Source organism: Schistocerca americana, chromosome 2 (assembly GCF_021461395.2).
Source record: "Schistocerca americana isolate TAMUIC-IGC-003095 chromosome 2, iqSchAmer2.1, whole genome shotgun sequence".
NCBI classification, from domain to species: domain Eukaryota; kingdom Metazoa; phylum Arthropoda; class Insecta; order Orthoptera; family Acrididae; genus Schistocerca; species Schistocerca americana.
In genome coordinates, this window is record NC_060120.1 from 217,977,694 (window position 1) to 217,998,117 (window position 20,424).

Genomic DNA, 20,424 nt, shown 5'->3' on the forward strand with positions numbered 1-20,424 from the left:
AAGTCGTTCTCTTATCTCCAAAGGTCTCTTTAATTTTCCTGTAGGCGGTATCTATCTTACCCCTAGTGAGATAAGCCTCTACATCCTTACATTTGTCCTCTAGCCATCCCTGCTTAGCCATTTTGCACTTCCTGTCGATATCATTTTTGAGACGTTTGTATTCCTTTTTGCCTGTTTCACTTACTGCATTTTTATATTTTCTCCTTTCATCAATTAAATTCAATATTTCTTCTGTTACCCAAGGATTTCTACTAGCCCTCGTCTTTTTACCTACTTGATCCTCTGCTGCCTTCACTACTTCATCCCTCAAAGCTACCCATTCTTCTTCTACTGTATTTATTTCCCCCATTCCTGTCAATTGCTCCCTTATGCTCTCCCTGAATCTCTGTACAACCTCTGGTTCTTTTAGTTTATCCAGGTCCCATCTCCTTAAATTCCCACCTTTTTGCAGTTTCTTCAGTTTTAGTCTACAGGTCATAACCAATAGATTGTGGTCAGAGTCCACATCTGCCCCTGGAAATGTCTTACAATTTAAAACCTGGTTCCTAAATATCTGTCTTACCATTATATAATCTATCTGATACCTTTTAGTATCTCCAGGGTTCTTCCATGTATACAACCTTCTTTCATGATTCTTAAACCAAGTGTTAGTTATGATTATGTTGTGCTCTGTGCAAAATTCTACCAGGCGGCTTCCTCTTTCATTTCTGTCCCCCAATCCATATTCACCTACTATGTTTCCTTCTCTCCCTTTTCCTACACTCGAATTCCAGTCACCCATGACTATTAAATTTTCGTCTCCCTTCACAATCTGAATAATTTCTTTTATTTCATCATACATTTCTTCAATTTCTTCGTCATCTGCAGAGCTAGTTGGCATATAAACTTGTACTACTGTAGTAGGTGTGGGCTTCGTATCTATCTTGGCCACAATAATGCGTTCACTATGCTGTTTGTAGTAGCTTACCCGCATTCCTATTTTCCTATTCATTATTAAACCTACTCCTGCATTACCCCTATTTGATTTTGTGTTTATAACCCTGTAGTCACCTGACCAGAAGTCTTGTTCCTCCTGCCACCGAACTTCACTAATTCCCACTATATCTAACTTCAACCTATCCATTTCCCTTTTTAAATTTTCTAACCTACCTGCCCGATTAAGGGATCTGACATTCCACGCTCCGATCCGCAGAACGCCTGTTTTCTTTCTCCTGATAACGACATCCTCTTGAGTAGTCCCCGCCCGGAGATCCGAATGGGGGACTATTTTACCTCCGGAATATTTTACCCAAGAGGACGCCATCATCATGTAATCATACAGTAAAGCTGCATGCCCTCGGGAAAAATTACGGCTGTAGTTTCCCCTTGCTTTCAGCCGTTCGCAGTACCAGCACAGCAAGGCCGTTTTGGTTATTGTTACAAGGCCAGATCAGTCAATCATCCAGACTGTGCCCCTGCAACTACTGAAAAGGCTGCTGCCCCTCTTCAGGAACCACACGTTTGTCTGGCCTCTCAACAGATACCCCTCCGTTGTGGTTGCACCTACGGTACGGCTATCTGTATCGCTGAGGCACGCAAGCCTCCCCACCAACGGCAAGGTCCATGGTTCATGGGGGGGGAGAAGTATGTTAACTGCGCTTTTTAGTTGCTACTTGCGACTCTTAGTTGCGATTTGTCACAGAAATCGCAGTTTGACTCGGTAGCGAATAGCATAGTATGAACTTTGCTCAACAGATGGCAGTGCTAACTGCGCTTTTTAGTTGCTACTTGTGACTCTTAGTTGCGACTTGTCACGGAAATCGCAGTTAGACTCCATAGCGTATCGCAGAGATGGACGTAGTACGAACTTTGACCCACAGATGGCACTGTTAACCGCGCTTTTTAGTTGCTACTTGCGACTCTTAGTTGCGACTTGTCACGGAAATCGCAGTTAGACTCCATAGCGTACCGCAGAGATGGACGTAGTACGAACTTTGACCCACAGATGGCACTGTTAACCGCGCTTTTTAGTTGCTACTTGCGACTCTTAGTTGCGACTTGTCACTGAAATCGCAGAAAGCAGTGCTAAATTCGACCAATAGATGGCTCACGTCTTTCAATGTGAAATACTACTTGCGACTGCTAACTGTGACTGAAATCGCAGTTAGATTCTGTAAAGTTGCTACTGTGATATCTGTGACTTCTCAGTCACTGTGATTTCTAACAGATACGCGATTTCCTGCCCACCACTACTCCGCGGTAATCGGTAACCCACAGCCTCCTTGTGGGCAAATTGCTCATTTTGATCAGGATTTCATAGAACAATTGGACGCCATATTTTCGTCGCATACAATGATATCTACACATGCAAGTGTTAAACGAGAGATTGCGAGAAATCAGTTACAGAATGCGAGAACTTTGTCTACTGGCATTTTATTTTCGTGTGTGTGAATTTGTGTTGGCGATGTTTATCAGAAGAATCGTCATTGTAGTTAACGTGAACATTTGTTGCGATCTATGGTAGAAGTATGTTTCTCCATGACGGAATGTTTAATAGGCAATAAATAAATACACAACCGATTTCCGAGTGAATGGTTACGCAGGAACCAAAGAGGACAGCTTGAATTGGTGCGACTGAAACGAGCAACAATAAAATTCATATTCTTCGTTCTCACAAATATTTAGTTATTTTATTTCCGAATACGTGCCGCCTTTCTAGAGCGTGCAGCAAACTAAGTAGACAGTTTGAATTGCTGCGAGTGAAACGAACACGAACCTAAGAGTACAGAGTACAGTGGGCAGAAGCCTAAGGGTACATTAGGCGTGAACGTAAGAGTACAACTTTAATTGCTGCGACTGAAACGAGCAGCGATTTTCGAGTATGTGGTTAGGCAGGAACCTGAGAGGATGGCTTAAATAACATTCATAATGTCGCAGAGGAAGCCGAGCAGCGCGGGTGCCGTAGTGCAGCCGGCACGGTAGCTCAGCGTGTTGGGTCAGAGGGTTACATGCCCTCTGCGAAAAAAGAAAAAAAAACCAAAAAAACACCCTGAGTCAATCGATCAACAACTAACATAAATGGATGTCTTACGACGTCTGCCCCGAGCAGATGCAACGAACAAAAGCGAACAAAATGAGATTAAAAAAAAAGTAGTGTAGTGGTTATGTTGCTAGATTGTTGCATGGAGGGTCATAAGTTCAAAAATCACTTGAACTGAAACATTTTAATTTCTATCTTCAATTCGAGTACATTCTAGAAGTATCCAAAAATGGCAAGATCCGTTGTACTGGAACGTTCTGTAACTGTATATATACAGTATGTGTTCTGGCCGGAGGCAGTTCGCTCCGCGCTCTTGTATGTGCAAGTGCTGAATAAACCTTCGTTAAGTGAAGTTAGTGTCCGTCATTCATCTGCTTACACTTTCCTCTACGTGACATTATTCTGATGGAGAAGCTTGGTATTGGAACTTGTGATACCGCACATTATCGACGACACAGTGGCTCCCATCAGGCCACGACAGAGCTGCCGTTTACGTGGCGAGAAACCCGAGTTCGAGCCGTATTCAACAGACTGAAATCCATCGGAGACAGAAGAAGAAGAGGACGTCACAATGACAGCAACTGTGTGCCACCACATGAGACATCCTTCTGGGTCCTCTGGTGACAATGGCCAATATCCAAAGAAGTGGCTGAAGGTATATGAGCGTACAGCCAAATTTAACAAATGGGATGATACCGAGTGTTTGGCTAACGTATTTTTCTACTTGGAGGGCACTGCCAAGCAATGGTATGAGAACAAAGAGGAGAAGTTCACAAGCTGGGAAATATTCCAGGCGGAACTGCGCAAGTATTTCAGCGACACACAACAACAGAAGTACAAGGCTGAAGGTAAATTAAAGTGCAGGGCACAGTGTCCAAGAGAAAAGACAGCAGCCTACATTCAAGAGGTCTTGGAGCTGCGTAAAATAGTGGATCCTAGAATGAAGGAGGAAGATAAGGTTGCACATCTCATGAAGGGTGTTGCTGAGGATATGTATCAAGCCCTACTCCTGAAGGAGTTTTCGACAGCAGACGACTTCATAAAATGGTGCCAGTATATCGAGACAATGCATCAAAAAAGAATTACATGCATGAAGTTTGAACGGCTTCCAAACTTCGTATCGATGTCTGCGATGGAGGAAGAAACTGATTTCACAAGTGTTCTTCGTCAGGTAGTGAGAGAGGAAGTTTAGAAGGCACTTGGACTGCATGGCGAGCAAAAAACGGAGACGCATCAAGAGGTCGTAAGGGAGGATGTGGAACAGTCATTGAACTCAATCTCTCGTCCTTCATTTGCCTTTAAAACGGTAAAAAAGTCGAGAACTAGGAGAAGTTACGTTCCTACAATGCCGCATGAGGAACCTGTTTGGGCACCAAGGAAGACTGATATCTGGAGGACCCAGGATAACCAACCAGTTCGTTTCCACTACGCACGACCGGGACATGTGGTGCGCTATTGTCGAGAAAGGCGGCGGATATTTGATGACACCCGCGCCAGAAGACAGCAGATCGATCTTAGCTGACGCCAACTCCAAGACGACGAAGATGAACACGAAGATGTGGCTGCAGGACGACGTAGGTCACCATCGCCGCAAGCTAGCCGCTGGAGAAGACGCTCTCCAACACGCCGATCAAGGTCTCCACCGTCGTTTAGAAGCTCCAGTCGATCACCTATCGCAAACTGGGAAACTGTAGGGTGCGAGCTTGGTTGGAGGTGAGGTCGCTGAAGAGAAAAATCCTACGCCGTCGATCATTACAAAAATGATAGGAAACTACGTCGATATCCTCATGGCTGGCCGACCAGCCCCAGCTCTTGTGGACTCTGGAGCATCATATTCAGTCATTTAGGAGAAGTATCGTTGCCAGTTGCAGAAAACCATATTTGTCGACAGCAAAACAGCTCTGCTGAAGGTGGCTAATGGGAAGTATGCAAAACCTACAGGAAGGTGTGTCATTTGTGTGGGTACAAGTGGCCACACACAGCCTTTAGAATTCATCATCTTACAAGAGTGTAGCCATGATGTTATTCTCGGATGGGACTTTTTGAAAGCGTCTCAAGCAATTGTAGATTGTGGTCGCTCGAAGATTATGCTAGACGAGATGAGATACTGTGGATAGGAAGATGCGCATCTGAGTGTGTGGAGACTACGCGTGCTGGATGAAGTGATCATTCCTGCAGTCAGCTCTAGGAAGGTAGCTGTCATGTGTCATGCCATGCATCAACCCATGAATCTTGTAGTGGAATGTAATAGAAGTATACCACTGAAGAATAACATGGTCATACCAGCCTCTGTCGTCTCGTTCAAGAAGGATTCGGTGAATTGTGAATAGTTAACTGTCACCGAGAACCGCAGACCTCCCAAGACGCATGTGCATAGCAAACACTGAGCCGTTAATAGATCATAGAAACCTCCCATGCTGAGTCTGTGGGCGAAATTAGCGCTACCACTAGGAGACAAGGTCTTCTAGCTCGACTATCACCAGATCTCACTAAGGAACAACAGAAGAAGCTACTTGCCATTCTTCAAGTGTTCTCTGAACAGGTGAAGAGAAAATTAGACAAATCAGCGGTGAAGCACTGAATTAGCAGAGAACATACCATGCGTCAGCAACGGAACATCGAATAATTCGCGACGAGGTAGAAAAAATGATGAAGAATAACATTATTCAGCCTTCGCAGAGCCCATGGTCGTCACCAGTGGCTCTCGTCACGAAGAAGGATTGCAGTTTTTGTGTTGATTACGGGAAGCTTAATAAGATAACTAAAAACGACGTTTACCTCTTCCACGAGTTGACGATACACTAGATTGTCAGAAGGGGGCTAAGTTTCTCTCAACCATGGACATGTACTAGGGATACCGGCAAATCGAAGTAGATGAGGCTGATCGTGAGAAAACTGCATTCATCACCCCTGAGGACCTGTATGAGTTTAAGGTAATGTCGTTTGGTTTGTGTAATACACCAGCAACTTTTGAACGAATGATGGATAATCTTCTAAGGCACCTGTAGTGGACGATGTGTCTTTGTTATTTAGATGACATTATAGTGTTCTCAGAGACATTTGATGAATACATAAAAAGGCTGAGGGCCATTCTTAAGTGTCTCCAACAAACCAGACTGAAACTTAATCCAAGAAAGTGTCTCTTTGGAGTAAAAGAAATCAAAATACTTGAACACCTTGTGTCAAACGAAGGTGCGCGGCCAGACCCAGAAAAGATGAGAGCTATAACGGAGTTTCCTAGTCTTAAAAGCATTAGAGATGTGAGAAGCTTCTTTGGATTGTGTTCTTATTACTGTCGTTTTATCAAAGACGTTTGTATCAAAGCCAGGCCACTCCAATAGTTGTTAAAAGCCGATTCTAAATTTATCTGGGGTGGTGCTCAACAAGATTCTTTCGATGTGCTGCGAAAAGCTCTGAAGACTGACCCTGTACTTGGCCTGTATGATGAAAGAGCACCTACAGAACTACATACAGATGCCAGTGGGTATGGGATCGGTGCTGTTCTGGTGCAGATTTTCGATGGAAAAGAGGAAGTTATAGCCTATGCTTCTCGGAAACCTACAAATGCCGAGAGAAACTCCTCAACTACAGAAAGAGAATGCCTTGCTGTGATCTGGGCCATGTGCAAATTTCGACAATATCTCTATGGAAGGCCATTCACAGTTGTTACAGACCACCATTCACTTTGTTGGTTGACAGGTCTTAAGGATCCAACCCGACGACTCGCCAGGTGGGCGAAAACACCAAGATGCCGACTGTCTTTCAAGAAACCCTGTGCAAGACCATCAAGACTTTTGAAGATAGTGACTGTCTCGCAACTCTTCTGAATCTTTCTGCTGAGCAGAAGAAGGACGCCAAGATATCTCAAATTATGCTTGCCTTAAATCGGTCACAGGATGTGAAAGGACAATTTAGTTAATGGATTACTTTGCAAGAAAAACTTTGATCCATTTGGAAAGAGGTGGCTCCAGTGATTCCTAAACACATGCACTTAGATGTTCTACAGAAAATCCATGACGCACCTGAGGACGGACATTTAGGATTTATTAAGACATATGATAGGATCTGCAAGAGATTTTTCTGGACAGGTTTATTTAGGAGCGTCCGTCACTATGTGTCGCACTGTCGAGAGTGCCATAAGAGAAAGGCAGTTCCTCAGAAGCCACCTGGCCGACTCATACCAATTCCACCAGCCGAAACGCCTTTTCAGCGTGTTGGGATTGACCTCCTCGGACGATTTCCAATGTCTGCTAGTGGCAATAGATGGATTATTGTTTTCACTGATTATCTGACGCGCTATGCCATTACAAAAGCCGTGAAAACAGCCGAAGCATTCGAGGTAGCCAAATTCATCGTGGAAGACATTGTATTAATGTACGGTCGTTAATTACGGATTGAGGTATAGTTTTTCAATCTAATCTTGTGACAGGGATAAACTGTCGGTGCAACATTACTCATCATATGACGACTGCCTACCATCTGCAAACTAACGGGCTTACTGAACGCTTTAATAAGACCTTGGCCGACATGCTATCAAAGTTCGTCAATGTTGAGCAAGGAAACTGGGATGAGGTGCTACCTTTCATGACGTTTACCTACAACACCGCCAAACAAGACAACACAGGTTGTACGCCATTTTTCCTGGTGCATGGGTGTGAGGCGACGGCGACGATGGACACTGTGTTTCCGTTACATCCTGATGACGTGGAGCCGGCCGCGGTGGTCTAGCGGTTCTAGGCGCTCAGTCCGGAACCGCGCGACTGCTACGGTCGCAGGTTCGAATCCTGCCTAGGGCATGGATGTGTGTGACGTCTTTAGGTTAGTTAGGTTTAAGTAGTTCTAAGTTCTAGGGGACTGATGACCACAGATGTTAAGTCCCATAGTGCTCAGAGCCATTTGAACCATTTTTGATGACGTGGACGACGACTACATCGGCCAGGTGTTACCCAGAGCTGAGGAAGCTCGGCAGTTGGCTCGACTCCACACGCTGCAGGCTCAAGAAAACGATCGCCGAAGGTATGACGCGAGCCACCATTCTGTTGTCTACCAGCCTGGTGGCCTCGTCTGGATCTTCGCTCCGGTTCGGACGGTTGGTCTCTCTGAGAAGCTCCTCAGCCGCTACTTAGGACCTTATAAGGTTGTAAGACAATTGTCTGATGTTACTTACGAAGTTGCAGATTTCGACCCCGACACAAGACGGCGAAAGATCGGAGATACGATCCAAGTCCCTCGAATGAAGCCCTATAAGGATCCTGAAACCCAGGGTAAATTCAAAGCTCCAGCGACAGGCAACAAGCGGAAAGGTAACGAAGAACGTAACGGCAAGGGAAGTTCTAAGAAGACCACTCCCAGGACGAACATCAGTCATCGGGAGTCGGAGTATGCAGGACCAATGACTCGTTTCCAGTCTAGGAGGACGTAACACTGAGACGCTGTTCTCATAAGGAGGGAGCAATGTCGCAGCAGAAGCCGAGTAGCGCAGGCGCCGTAGTGTAGTGGTTATGATACTAGATTGTTGCATGGAGGGTCGCGAGTTTAAAACCCACCTGAACCGAAACGTTTTAATTTCTATCTTCGGTTCGAGTACATTCTAGAAGTATCCACAAATGGCAAGAATCATTGTACTGGATTGTTCTGTAGCTATATATATATACCGTATGTGTTCTTGCCGAAGGCAGTTCGCTCCGCGCTCTTGTCTGTGCATGTGCTGAATAAACCTTTGTTACGTGAAGTTAGTGTTCGTCATTCATCTGCTTACATCTTCCTCTACATGACAATATTCTTCCTGTTTATTTACGAATATGTGGCAATTTACGAGTGTGTAGTTAGCCAGGAACCTAAGAGGACAACTGAAATTGCTGTGAGTGAATCGAGGAGCAGTAACATTCATATTCTTTCTTGTCACAAAGTCGATAGACGACCATGCAGTCATCGACATTACGCATGACTTCAAAATGATGTCACGTTTGCAGAAAGTTCTTGCTTAATCGATTCCGATAAAGATTCTTTGGGTGTTCTGAGTGATATGATCTTGTGCTACAGTGCACTGATGTGTGTGGGGGGGATTAATGTTGTGGTGACTTTGACAAATTTTTATGTCGTGGGTAGTAGGGTATTTATGCAAGTTATTGCACATTGAGGATTTGTTTAGTTTATTTTGCGGGCGATGAACATGAAATGATATTTGCTTCGTTATACACAGTCCAGTCACATTAATGTGATCACATGTCAAGAGTCAGAGTAACCACCTTTTCCAGCGCACACATACAGGGTTATTACAAATGATTGAAGCGATTTCACAGCTCTACAATAACTTTATTATTTGAGATATTTTCACAATGCTTTGCACACACATACAAAAACTCAAAAAGTTTTTTAGGCATTCACAAATGTTCGATATGTGCCCCTTTAGTGATTCGGCAGACATCAAGTCGATAATCAAGTTCCTCCCACACTCGGCGTAGCATGTCCCCATCAATGAGTTCGAAAGCATCGTTGATGCGAGTTCGCAGTTCTGGCACGTTTCTTGGTAGAGGAGGTTTAAACACTGAATCTTTCACATAACCCCACAGAAAGAAATCACATGGGGTTAAGTCGGGAGAGCGTGGAGGCCATGACATGAATTGCTGATCATGATCTCCACCACGACCGATCCATCGGTTTTCCAATCTCTTGTTTAGGAAATGCCGAACATCATGATGGAAGTGTGGTGGAGCACCATCCTGTTGAAAGATGAAGTCGGCGCTGTCGGTCTCCAGTTGTGGCATGAGCCAATTTTCCAGCATGTCCAGATACACGTGTCCCGTAAAGTTTTTTCTGAAGAAGAAAAAGGGGCCGTAAACTTTAAACCGTGAGATTGCACAAAACACATTAACTTTTGGTGAATTGCGAATTTGCTGTACGAATGCGTGAGGATTCTCTACCGCCCAGATTCGCACATTGCGTCTGTTCACTTCACCATTAAGAAAAAATGTTGCTTCATCACTGAAAACAAGTTTCGCACTGAACGCATACTCTTCCATGAGCTGTTGCAACCGCGCCGAAAATTCAAAACGTTTGACTTTGTCATCGGGTGTCAGGGCGTGTAGCAATTGTAAACGGTAAGGCTTGTGCTTTAGCCTTTTCCGTAAGATTTTCCAAACCGTCGGCTGTGGTACGTTTAGCTCTCTGCTTGCTTTATTCGTCGACTTCCGCAGGCTACGCGTGAAACTTGCCCGCACGCGTTCAACCGTTTCTTCGCTCACTGCAGGCCGACCCGTTGATTTCCCCTTACAGAGGCATCCAGAAGCTTTAAACTGCGCATACCATCGCCAAATGGAGTCAGCAGTTGGTGGATCTTTGTCGAACTTCGTCCTGAAGTGTCGTTGCACTGCTATGACTGACTGATGTGAGTGCATTTCAAGCACGACATACGCTTACTCGGCTCCTGTCGCCATTTTGTCTCACTGCGCTCTCGAGCGCTCTGGCGGCAGAAACCTGAAGTGCGGCTTCAGCCGAACAAAACTTTATGAGTTTTTCTACGTATCTGTAGTGTGTCGTGACCATATGTCAATGAATGGAGCTACAGTGAATTTATGAAATCGCTTCAATCATTTGTAATAGCCCTGTACAACAAGAGAGTCAATGAGGTTCTGGAAGGTGCTGACATGGATGTAGAGCCATGCTGGCGCTACTGCTGTGACAGGTTTCTTGGTTGAGGATCCATGGTGCAAACAGCCTGATCGAGACTGTCCAATAGATTCTCAGTTGGGTTTAAATCCTGGTAATTTGGTTGCTAGGGGATACAGTAAACTCATCCTCGTGCTCTTCAAACAATGCACGTCCGCTGTGTGAGGCGTTGCATATACCTGCTGGTAGATCCATCGGGATAGGGAAAAAAACAAACTTCGTGATGGCATGGTGTATTTGTGTTGATCCAGTGTGCCTTCCACAACGATGAGATCAGCCAGGGAATGTAATGAAAACATTCCCCAGACTATGAAGCTCCTTCCTCCGGCCCGGACGCTTACGACCATTATTGTACGGTCATACACACCAACGGCCTTCTGTCGTATGGAGTACAAAAAGTGATTCATCTGAGGAGGTCACTTGTCGCGACTCAGTGGACGCCCAGTTGTAGTATTGGCGTGCATTTCCAGCGTTTGCCACCGATGAGCAGCAGTCAGCAGGAGTGCATGAACCAACCACCTACTGCAGGGTAGATGCTGCAGCATGTGCAGCAAACCCATATTGATCAACGTCGCAACATTGTAATGATGAGTGTCTCAATTTCTGGTACCATTGTGGTTCTGACTGTACTTTGCGCAACTTGCATGTATGTTAGGCAGAAAATCCCCCACCTGCCAGAATTCCTGGTACATTAATTGGCAGTAGACTGTATTAACATTACAAAAATAAGAATTAATTAAGTACTCAGCGAATGAGGTTTAAAATGTGCTCGGATAAGGAAAACTTAATACAAGGTGTTACAAAAAGGTACGGCCAAACTTTCAGGAAACATTCCTCACACACAAAGAAAGAAAATATGTTATGTGGACATGTGTCCGGAAACGCTTACTTTCCATGTCAGAGCTCATTTTATTACTTCTCTTCAAATCACATTAATCATGGAATGGAAACAGACAGCAACAGAACGTACCAGCGTGACTTCAAACACTTTCTTACAGGAAATGTTCAAAATGTCCTCCGTTAGCGAGGATACATGCATCCACCCTCCGTCGCATGGAATCCCTGATGCGCTGATGCAGCCCCGGAGAATGTTGTATCACAGCCGTCCACAATACGAGCACGAAGAGTCTCTACATTTGGTACCGGGGTTGCGTAGACAAGAGCTTTCAAATGCCCCCATAAATGAAAGTCAAGAGGGTTGAGGTCAGGAGAGCGTGGAGGCCATGGAATTGGTCCGCCTCTACCAATCCATCGGTCACCGAATCTGTTGTTGAGAAGCGTACGAACACTTCGACTGAAATGTGCAGGAGCTCCATCGTGCATGAACCACATGTTGTGCCGTACTTGTAAAGGCACATGTTCTAGCAGCGCAAGTAGAGTATCCCGTATGAAATCATGATAACGTACTCCATTGAGTGTAGGTGGAAGATTATGGGGCCCAATCAAGATATCACCAACAATGCCTGCCCATACGTTCACAGAAAATCTGTGTTGATGACGTGATTGCACAATTGCGTGCGGATTCTCGTCAGCCCACACATGTTGATTGTGAAAATTTACAATTTGATCACGTTGGAATGAAGCCTCATCCGTAAAGAGAACATTCGCACTGAAATGAGGATTGACACATTGTTGGATGAACCATTCGCAGAAGTGTACCCGTGGAGGCCAATCAGTTGCTGATAGTGCCTGCACACGCTGTACATTGTACGGAAACAACTGGTTCTCCCGTAGCACTCTCCATACAGTGACGTGGTCAACGTTACGTTGTACAGCAGCAACTTCTCTGACGCTGACATTAGGGTTATCGTCAACTGCACGAAGAATTGCCTCGTCCATTGCAGGTGTCCTCGTCGTTCTAGGTCTTCCCCAGTCGCGAGTCATAGGCTGGAATGTTCCGTGCTCCCTAAGACGCCGATCAATTGCTTCGAACGTCTTCCTGTCGGGACACCTTCGTTCTGGAAATCTGTCTCGATACGAACGTACCGCGCCACGGCTATTGCCCCGTGCTAATCCATACATCAAACGGGCATCTGCCAACTCCGCATTTGTAAACATTGCACTGACTGCAAAACCACGTTCGTGATGAACACTAACCTGTTGATGCTACGTACTGATGTGCTTGATGCTAGTACTGTAGAGCAATGAGTCGCATGTCAACACAAGCACCGAAGTCAACATTACCTTCCCTCAATTGGGCCAACTGGCGGTGAATCGAGGAAGTACAGTACAAGGAAGTGCAGTACATACCGACGAAACTAAATTGAGCTCTAACATGGAAATTAAGCGTTTCCGGACACATGTCCACATAACATCTTTTCTTTATTTGTGTGTGAGGAATGTTTCCTGAAAGTTTGACCGTACCTTTTTGTATCACCCTGTATACAGGGTAATTCAAAAGTCACTGCACACACTTCATTGGTGTAACATATTCATCAAAACAAGCAGAAAATGTTAATTAATTTTTGTCTGAAACTGCTTTATTTCAGAGTTAAGCAGCAGTGTAGGAACCACAATTCGAACATAAAACATTGGCAAACAATCTAAACAAGAACCCTAAAAAGTTTTGGTCATATGTAAAATCGGTAAGCGGATCTAAATCCCCTATTCAGTCACTCGTTGACCACGATGGCACCGAAACAGAGGACGACCGAAGAAAGGCAGAAATACTGAATTCAGTGTTCCGAAACTGTTTCACTGCGGAAAATCGTAACACGGTCCCTGACTTCAGCCGTCGCACGGACGCCAAAATGGAAAATATTGAAATAAACGATATCGGAATTGAAAAACAACTGCTATCACTTAGTAGCGGAAAAGCATCCGGACCAGACGAGATACCCTTAAGATTCTACAGTGATTATGCTAAAGAACTTGCCCCCTTTCTATCAGCAATTTATCGTAGATCGCTGGAAGAACGTAAAGTACCTAGCGACTGGAAGAAAGCGCAGGTCGTTCCCATTTTCAAGAAGGGTCATAAATCAGATGCGAATAATTATAGGCCTATTTCGCTTACGTCAATCTGTTGTAGAATAATGGAACATGTTTTGTGTTCTCGTATTATGACGTTCTTAGATAATACAAATCTCCTTCATCATAACCAACATGGATTCCGCAAACAGAGATCATGTGAAACTCAGCTCGCCCTATTTGCCCAAGAAATTCACAGTGCCGTAGACACTGGCGAGCAGATTGATGCCGTATTCCTGGACTTCAGGAAGGCATTTGATACGGTTCCGCACTTACGTTTAGTGAAAAAAAATACGAGCTTACGGAATATCGGACCAGGTTTGTGATTGGATTCAGGATTTCCTAGAAGAAAGAACACAACATGTCATTCTTAACGGTTCAAAATCTGCAGATGTAGAGGTAATTTCGGGAGTACCGCAGGGAAGCGTGATAGGACCTTTATTGTTTACAATATACATAAATGACTTAGTTGACAACATCGGTAGCTCCGTGAGGCTATTTGCAGATGACACGGTTGTCTACAAGAAAGTAGCAACATCAGAAGACTCGTACGTACTCCAGGAGGACCTGCAGAGGATTAATGCATGGTGCGACAGCTGGCAGCTTTCCCTAAACGTAGATAAATGTAATATAATGCGCATACATAGGGGCAGAAATCCACTCCAGTACGATTATGCCATAGGTGGTAAATCATTGGAAGCGGTAACGACCGTAAAATACTTAGGAGTTACTATCCGGAGCGATCTGAAGTGGAATGATCACATAAAACAAATAGTGGGAAAAGCAGGCGCCAGGTTGAGATTCATAGGAAGAATTCTAAGAAAATGTGACTCATCGACGAAAGAAGTAGCTTACAAAACGCTTGTTCGTCCGATTCTTGAGTATTGCTCATCAGTATGGGACCCTTACCAGGTTGGATTAATAGAAGAGATAGACATGATCCAGCGAAAAGCAGCGCGATTCGTCATGGGGACATTTAGTCAGCGCGAGAGCGTTACGGAGATGCTGAACAAGCTCCAGTGGCGGACACTTCAAGAAAGGCGTTACGCAATACGGAGAGGTTTATTATCGAAATTACGAGAGAGCACATTCCGGGAAGAGATGGGCAACATATTACTACCGCCCACATATATCTCGCGTAATGATCACAACGAAAAGATCCGAGAAATTAGAGCAAATACGGAGACTTACAAGCAGTCGTTCTTCCCACGCACAATTCGTGAATGGAACAGGGAAGGGGGGATCAGATAGTGGTACAATAAGTACCCTCCGCCACACACCGTAAGGTGGCTCGCGGAGTATAGATGTAGAAGTGCAACACAAACAACACAAAATTAATTCTTCTCAGAAAGCAACAACTTGAAGGGACCAGAAATTGAACAAAGCTATAAACTGTACATTTACCACAGAACTTGTTCAAAATGGGACCCATATAGATGAAGACTGGGATGTGTTCGACGTCTTACCGATCTCAGAATGTTGCAGGCAGGCTCCGTTCATCTCATTCTGGACAGTTGCGTAGCCAGTTTCTGTTGAGTGCTGGTAGACGTGCTTCATTCTCGATTCCAGCACCAAACATGAGCTCCTTGAAACAGCCCCAATGGTTAAGAGGCAGAGATCAGGAGGGACAAGCAACTGGGCGTGCACGCTATCATCTCATCAGAATAAGCAACACTGGGACACTCTCTTGCTTCCTGACTGAAATGTGCAGGGCCACCATCGTGCATAAACTGTTAAGATGGTTTGTGTAGCGAGTGTAACATCTTGAAGCAGATCACCCATTTTGTGTTCCAAAAGCAGTGATACACTCTGCCAGTAAGACGTTGTGGGACAACATGTGGTCTGAGTACCTCATTGTCCACGGTACCACACCAAACGTTCACTGCAAAACGATGTTGATATCCCCTAATTGTAGTTATGCGAGGATTCTTATATGCTCACATGTGCTCCACAGCGCCATAGAGTACAACAGACCACAACGAAGTCATGTAAACATAGATATTTTATACAAGAACCAACCAAGCAATGTAGAGGGGTGTACAAAGCAACATCAGTTGATTTGCAGGCGAACACGAGATGCCAAAAGCCTGTAGTGGCCCATGATGTAATGCCTACCACAAATGACATTATGCATCATCACTCGGAAATAAAGTAATTTCAGATAAAACTTTATTTAACATTTTACTCTTATTTTGATGCATACACTACATTGGATGTAGTGTGTACAGTTACTTTTGAATCAATCTGTATAGTACCTATTTGTCAATGTATGGAATATGTTGTCTAGACTTTTATGAAAGCTACAGACAGTTCACGATCCAGTGGTTGGATCTCTCAAAGATGGGAGGAATGTTACACCATGGTTCTACTTGCCACAGTAACCAGGAAATCATTGGCAGTTGAATATAAAAAGTAACTGGCAAAACTATAATCAAATCTACATTGAAGAGCCAAAGAAACTGGTATACCTGCCTAATATCGTGTAGGGCCCCTGCGAGCACGCAGAAGTGCTGCAACACAACTTAGTATGGACACGACAAACGTCTGAAGTAGTGCTGGAGGGAAGTGATACCATGAATCCAGCGTGGTTGTCCGTAAATCCGTAAGAGTACGAGATGGTGTAAATCTTTTCTGAACAGCACATTCCAAGGCATCCAACATATGCTCAATAATGTTCATGTCTGGAGAGTCTGGTGGCTAGCGGAAGTGTTTAAACTCAGAAGAGTGTTCCTGGACCACTCTGTAGTAATTCTGGACGTGTGGGATGTCGCATGGTCCTTCTGGAAATGCACAAATCAGTCGGAATGTGGAATGGACATGAATGGATGCAGGTGATCAGACAGAATGTCTTTTTTTATGTTTATGTCACCTGTCAGAGTCGTATCTAGACGTATCAGGGCTCTCTCATATCATTCCAACTGCACACGCTCCACACCATTGCAGAGCCTCCACCAGCTTGAACAATTTCTTGCTGATATGCAGGGTCCATGGATTCATGAGGTTGTCTCCATACCCGTACACGTCCATCCGCTCAACACAAGTTGAAATGATACTCGTCCGACCAGGCAATATGTTTCCAGTCATCAACACTCCAATGTCGGTGTTGATGGGCCCTAGTAAGGCGTAAAGCTTTGTGTCGTGCAGTCATCAAGGGCACATGAGTGGGCCTTTGGCTCCAGAAAAACCCTATAGATAATGTTCCGTTGAATGGTTCGCACGTTGACTCTTGCTGATGGCCCAGCACTGAAATCTGCAGCAGTTTGCGGAAGGGTTGCACTTCCGTCACGTTGAACGATTCTCTTCAGTCGTCGTTGGTCGTGGCGATGTCAGAAATTTGATATTCCTGATATTCACGGTACACTCGTGAAATGGTCGTATAGGTAAATCCCAATTTCATCGCTACCTCGGAGATGCTGTGTCCCATCGCTCGTGCGCCGACTATAACACTAGGTTCAGATTCACTGAAATCTTGATAATCTTCCATTGTAGCACAGTAACCGATCTAACAATTGCTCCAAACACTTGTCATCTTATATAGGTGTTGCCGACCGCAGCGCCGTATTCTGCCTACTTTACAAAATAGCTCTGTATTTGAATTCGCATACCTATACCAGTTTCTTTGGCTCTTTAGTGTAGAACAGCCATACCAATCAGAATTGGTGTGTTCAGAACCTGGCCATCATTGTGGTTAAGACGGCTGAAAACCGCTATCTGACCGCACTGAACATAGTAAACAGAAAACAGCCTTATTTTGCCCTTGAATGTTTTTCGTTGAATGGAGTGGGGACCATGATAACAATCAGGTACACATACTGCACTGTAATAATGGGGTAGACATTAGAGATAAGCTGTGCTCAGTTTTTTTATAAGTGTAGTGAAGAGTGTAATATTGTATCAGAGGCTGCTGTGAATGCAATTGTAGGCAATATCCCAATTACGACCATACTTGACACAGGAGCTGCTGTAAATGTAGTTTCGACTAACTAGAATCTATGATTTTATTAAGGTACCCACTTTGTGCTATGGAATATAGCTATAAAATGCATGTTATTGGTAGTGGATAGTGCATTCAAGTACATTGCTGTGCCATACCACCCGACTAATGTGCTGTTCTATCTTGTGCATAAGAATGATACTCATGAAGGGCCGTCTTCCTTCATCTAACTGACATCTAACACACAAAATCGTGTGATTGGGGTGGTCATTCACCGTCACTGTGGGTATTTAGGGTATAAAAGGATGTGTGATTAGTGCAGCAGGACGCCTTGGTTTGTTGTAATCTAGACAACCTTGTTACGAATATTGGTAATATAAATTATGTCGAAGACGCTATGCTCTTTAGCTCTTTAGCAGGATGAATTTAAATGTGCTTACATCCACTGTAGTACCGTTTGCGAAGAGTATTTGCTATTTGTAGGGCCGTAGAATTGTCAAAAATGATGTAGAAGTGGTTGAAATCGAGACTTTGCGATTGGTAATATGTGTGCAGATTCTCTATGTATATGTGTGTAGAGCTGTCAGCGGTGGCTGGTTGTCTGGTTGTGATTGGAACACATAACTTGCTAACTGTTCGTCTATAAATCGCACTGCTGGGGAGACACTCTCTGTAGGTAGAGAGGGAGAGAGACAGAGATGGAAAAATTTTATGGCCCAAGATGCTACCTGTAGTCGACACGCTGTCAATTAACGAATAACTTATTCTGGGCCAATAAAAATAAATACCCAAAAGGGTGCTGTCAGGGTTATGGGTATGTATCAGATTTAGGAGGCATAAACAGAAATAACGAAGCATATCTGGTAAGCAATCAGAACATATACTTATGGAAAAAAATCCGAGCAGCAACAGAAATCCGCTCTGTACACATGTCAACTCCCTATTGCAGATCCGTACATGATGGAGCGCAAGTCAAATGAACATGTAGAACTATTTCGAAACTTCGAGTTTCCATCAATTGGAATATTACATGAGTCTGCAGACAGGCTCTCTGATGAGTCAGAGCAGTACACGGGAATTTTTTTCCTAGCTTCGAATTCTCAATACATCCGTCAGCTCATATAGGTACTAAGTGATATTATATTTTCATGTTCGTCTTATCGAAAATGCATGCATGTGGGTCTTTGGGAAGAGGGGATGTTTTAGCATTTTTTTAGTAGGTTGGTGTATAAGACTCGCAAATATTCTCGTAGAAAATCAAACAACACATTGCTATGTCAGCAATGTGACCACATACATGCAGAAAACTGTCGAAAAAATATGAAAACTGACATAACATCGGTAAAATCCACTGGTATAATCACGAAAAATTGATGGATTACATAAAACTGAGGGAAATAGATGAAATATGTAAAATCGCGAAAACCTATCAAAATTACGGAATTTGACTAAGAATACATAAAGTTAGAGAAAAAAATACCATGAAATGAGTTCTGACAGAAATCAACAAAATTGCGTGTTCTGGACTGATGCTACAAATGCACACCTTAATAGCGGGAAGAGGAGGTGCTCTAAAGATGTGGTGTCGGGGTGAAAAGGCCATATTATCCCGCACATGAGCAATAAAACCCGATATCGGACTATAACTTCTGTGTGCAAAAGTAGCGTTACCATGGTTGGTGGCCAAAAAATCGCTCTGAGCACTATGGGACTCAACTGCTGAGGTCATTAGTCCCCTAGAACTTAGAACTAGTTAAACCTAACTAACCTAAGGACATCACAAACATCCATGCCCGAGGCAGGATTCGAACCTGCGACCGTAGCGGTCTTGCGGTTCCAGACTGCAGCGCCTTTAACCGCACGGCCACTTCGGCCGGCGGTTGGTGGCAAACTGCAATAGGACTATTACATCTCCTCTGCCTGCTGATCGTGGTGTTTATTTTCTCGTAAGAAGTCGTTTTCAGCTGTTGACGATAATTTTTATAGGAGCGTTGTGAACACATCATAATTTCCGAGACATAGTCAGGCTTTAGCTTCGTTAACAAAAATGGTTCAAATGGCTCTGAGCACTATGGGACTTAACATCTTAGGTCATCAGTCCCCTAGAACTTAGAACTACTTAAACCTAACTAACCTAAGGACATCACACACATCCATGCCCGAGGCAGGATTCGAACCTGCGACCGTAGCAGTCCCGCGGTTCCGGACTGCAGCGCCTAGAACCGCACGACCACCGCGGCCGGCTAGCTTCGTTAACAGCAGGCGTCATACAACTCTAAGAAACCTATGTAGTGTTTGTGTTACAAAGAATCGGTGTTTACTTTGTTGTACAAGGTAGCTGTTTTATCGCCTTACAGTTTGTCAGCATAATTTATCGGAGAAAAACTTGCAGGGAGACTATATAACAGATGTTAAACATACATGTCCTGCATTAGAGTATTAAGAGCGTTGTATTCCACACGACTGATAGGTCAGAAACTACACAGCTCTAGCATTTCAGCGTGTTTACAGCGTGTTTAAGTGCAGAACCGTGTAGTTTTTTGAATGTATTTCTTTCCACGACCATTTCTCTCTTTCTGATACCTTCTTGGTATGGACACTAGTCACTGGGACAATACTTCAGAATTATTAGCACGGTTGATTTACATAAAATGCTTCAAACACAGTCCATTTAGAACCCTGGCCTGCATAACCTACTTCTGGTCAGCTGTAAATTAAATTGGCTACAGTGTCACAGAAAAGATTGGTCAAACACAATGCGGGGAGATCTTTGAATCTCCTTCTTTGTCCTATGAATGCGAAAATACTCTTTGACTCTCATTCACTTAGGGAAAGA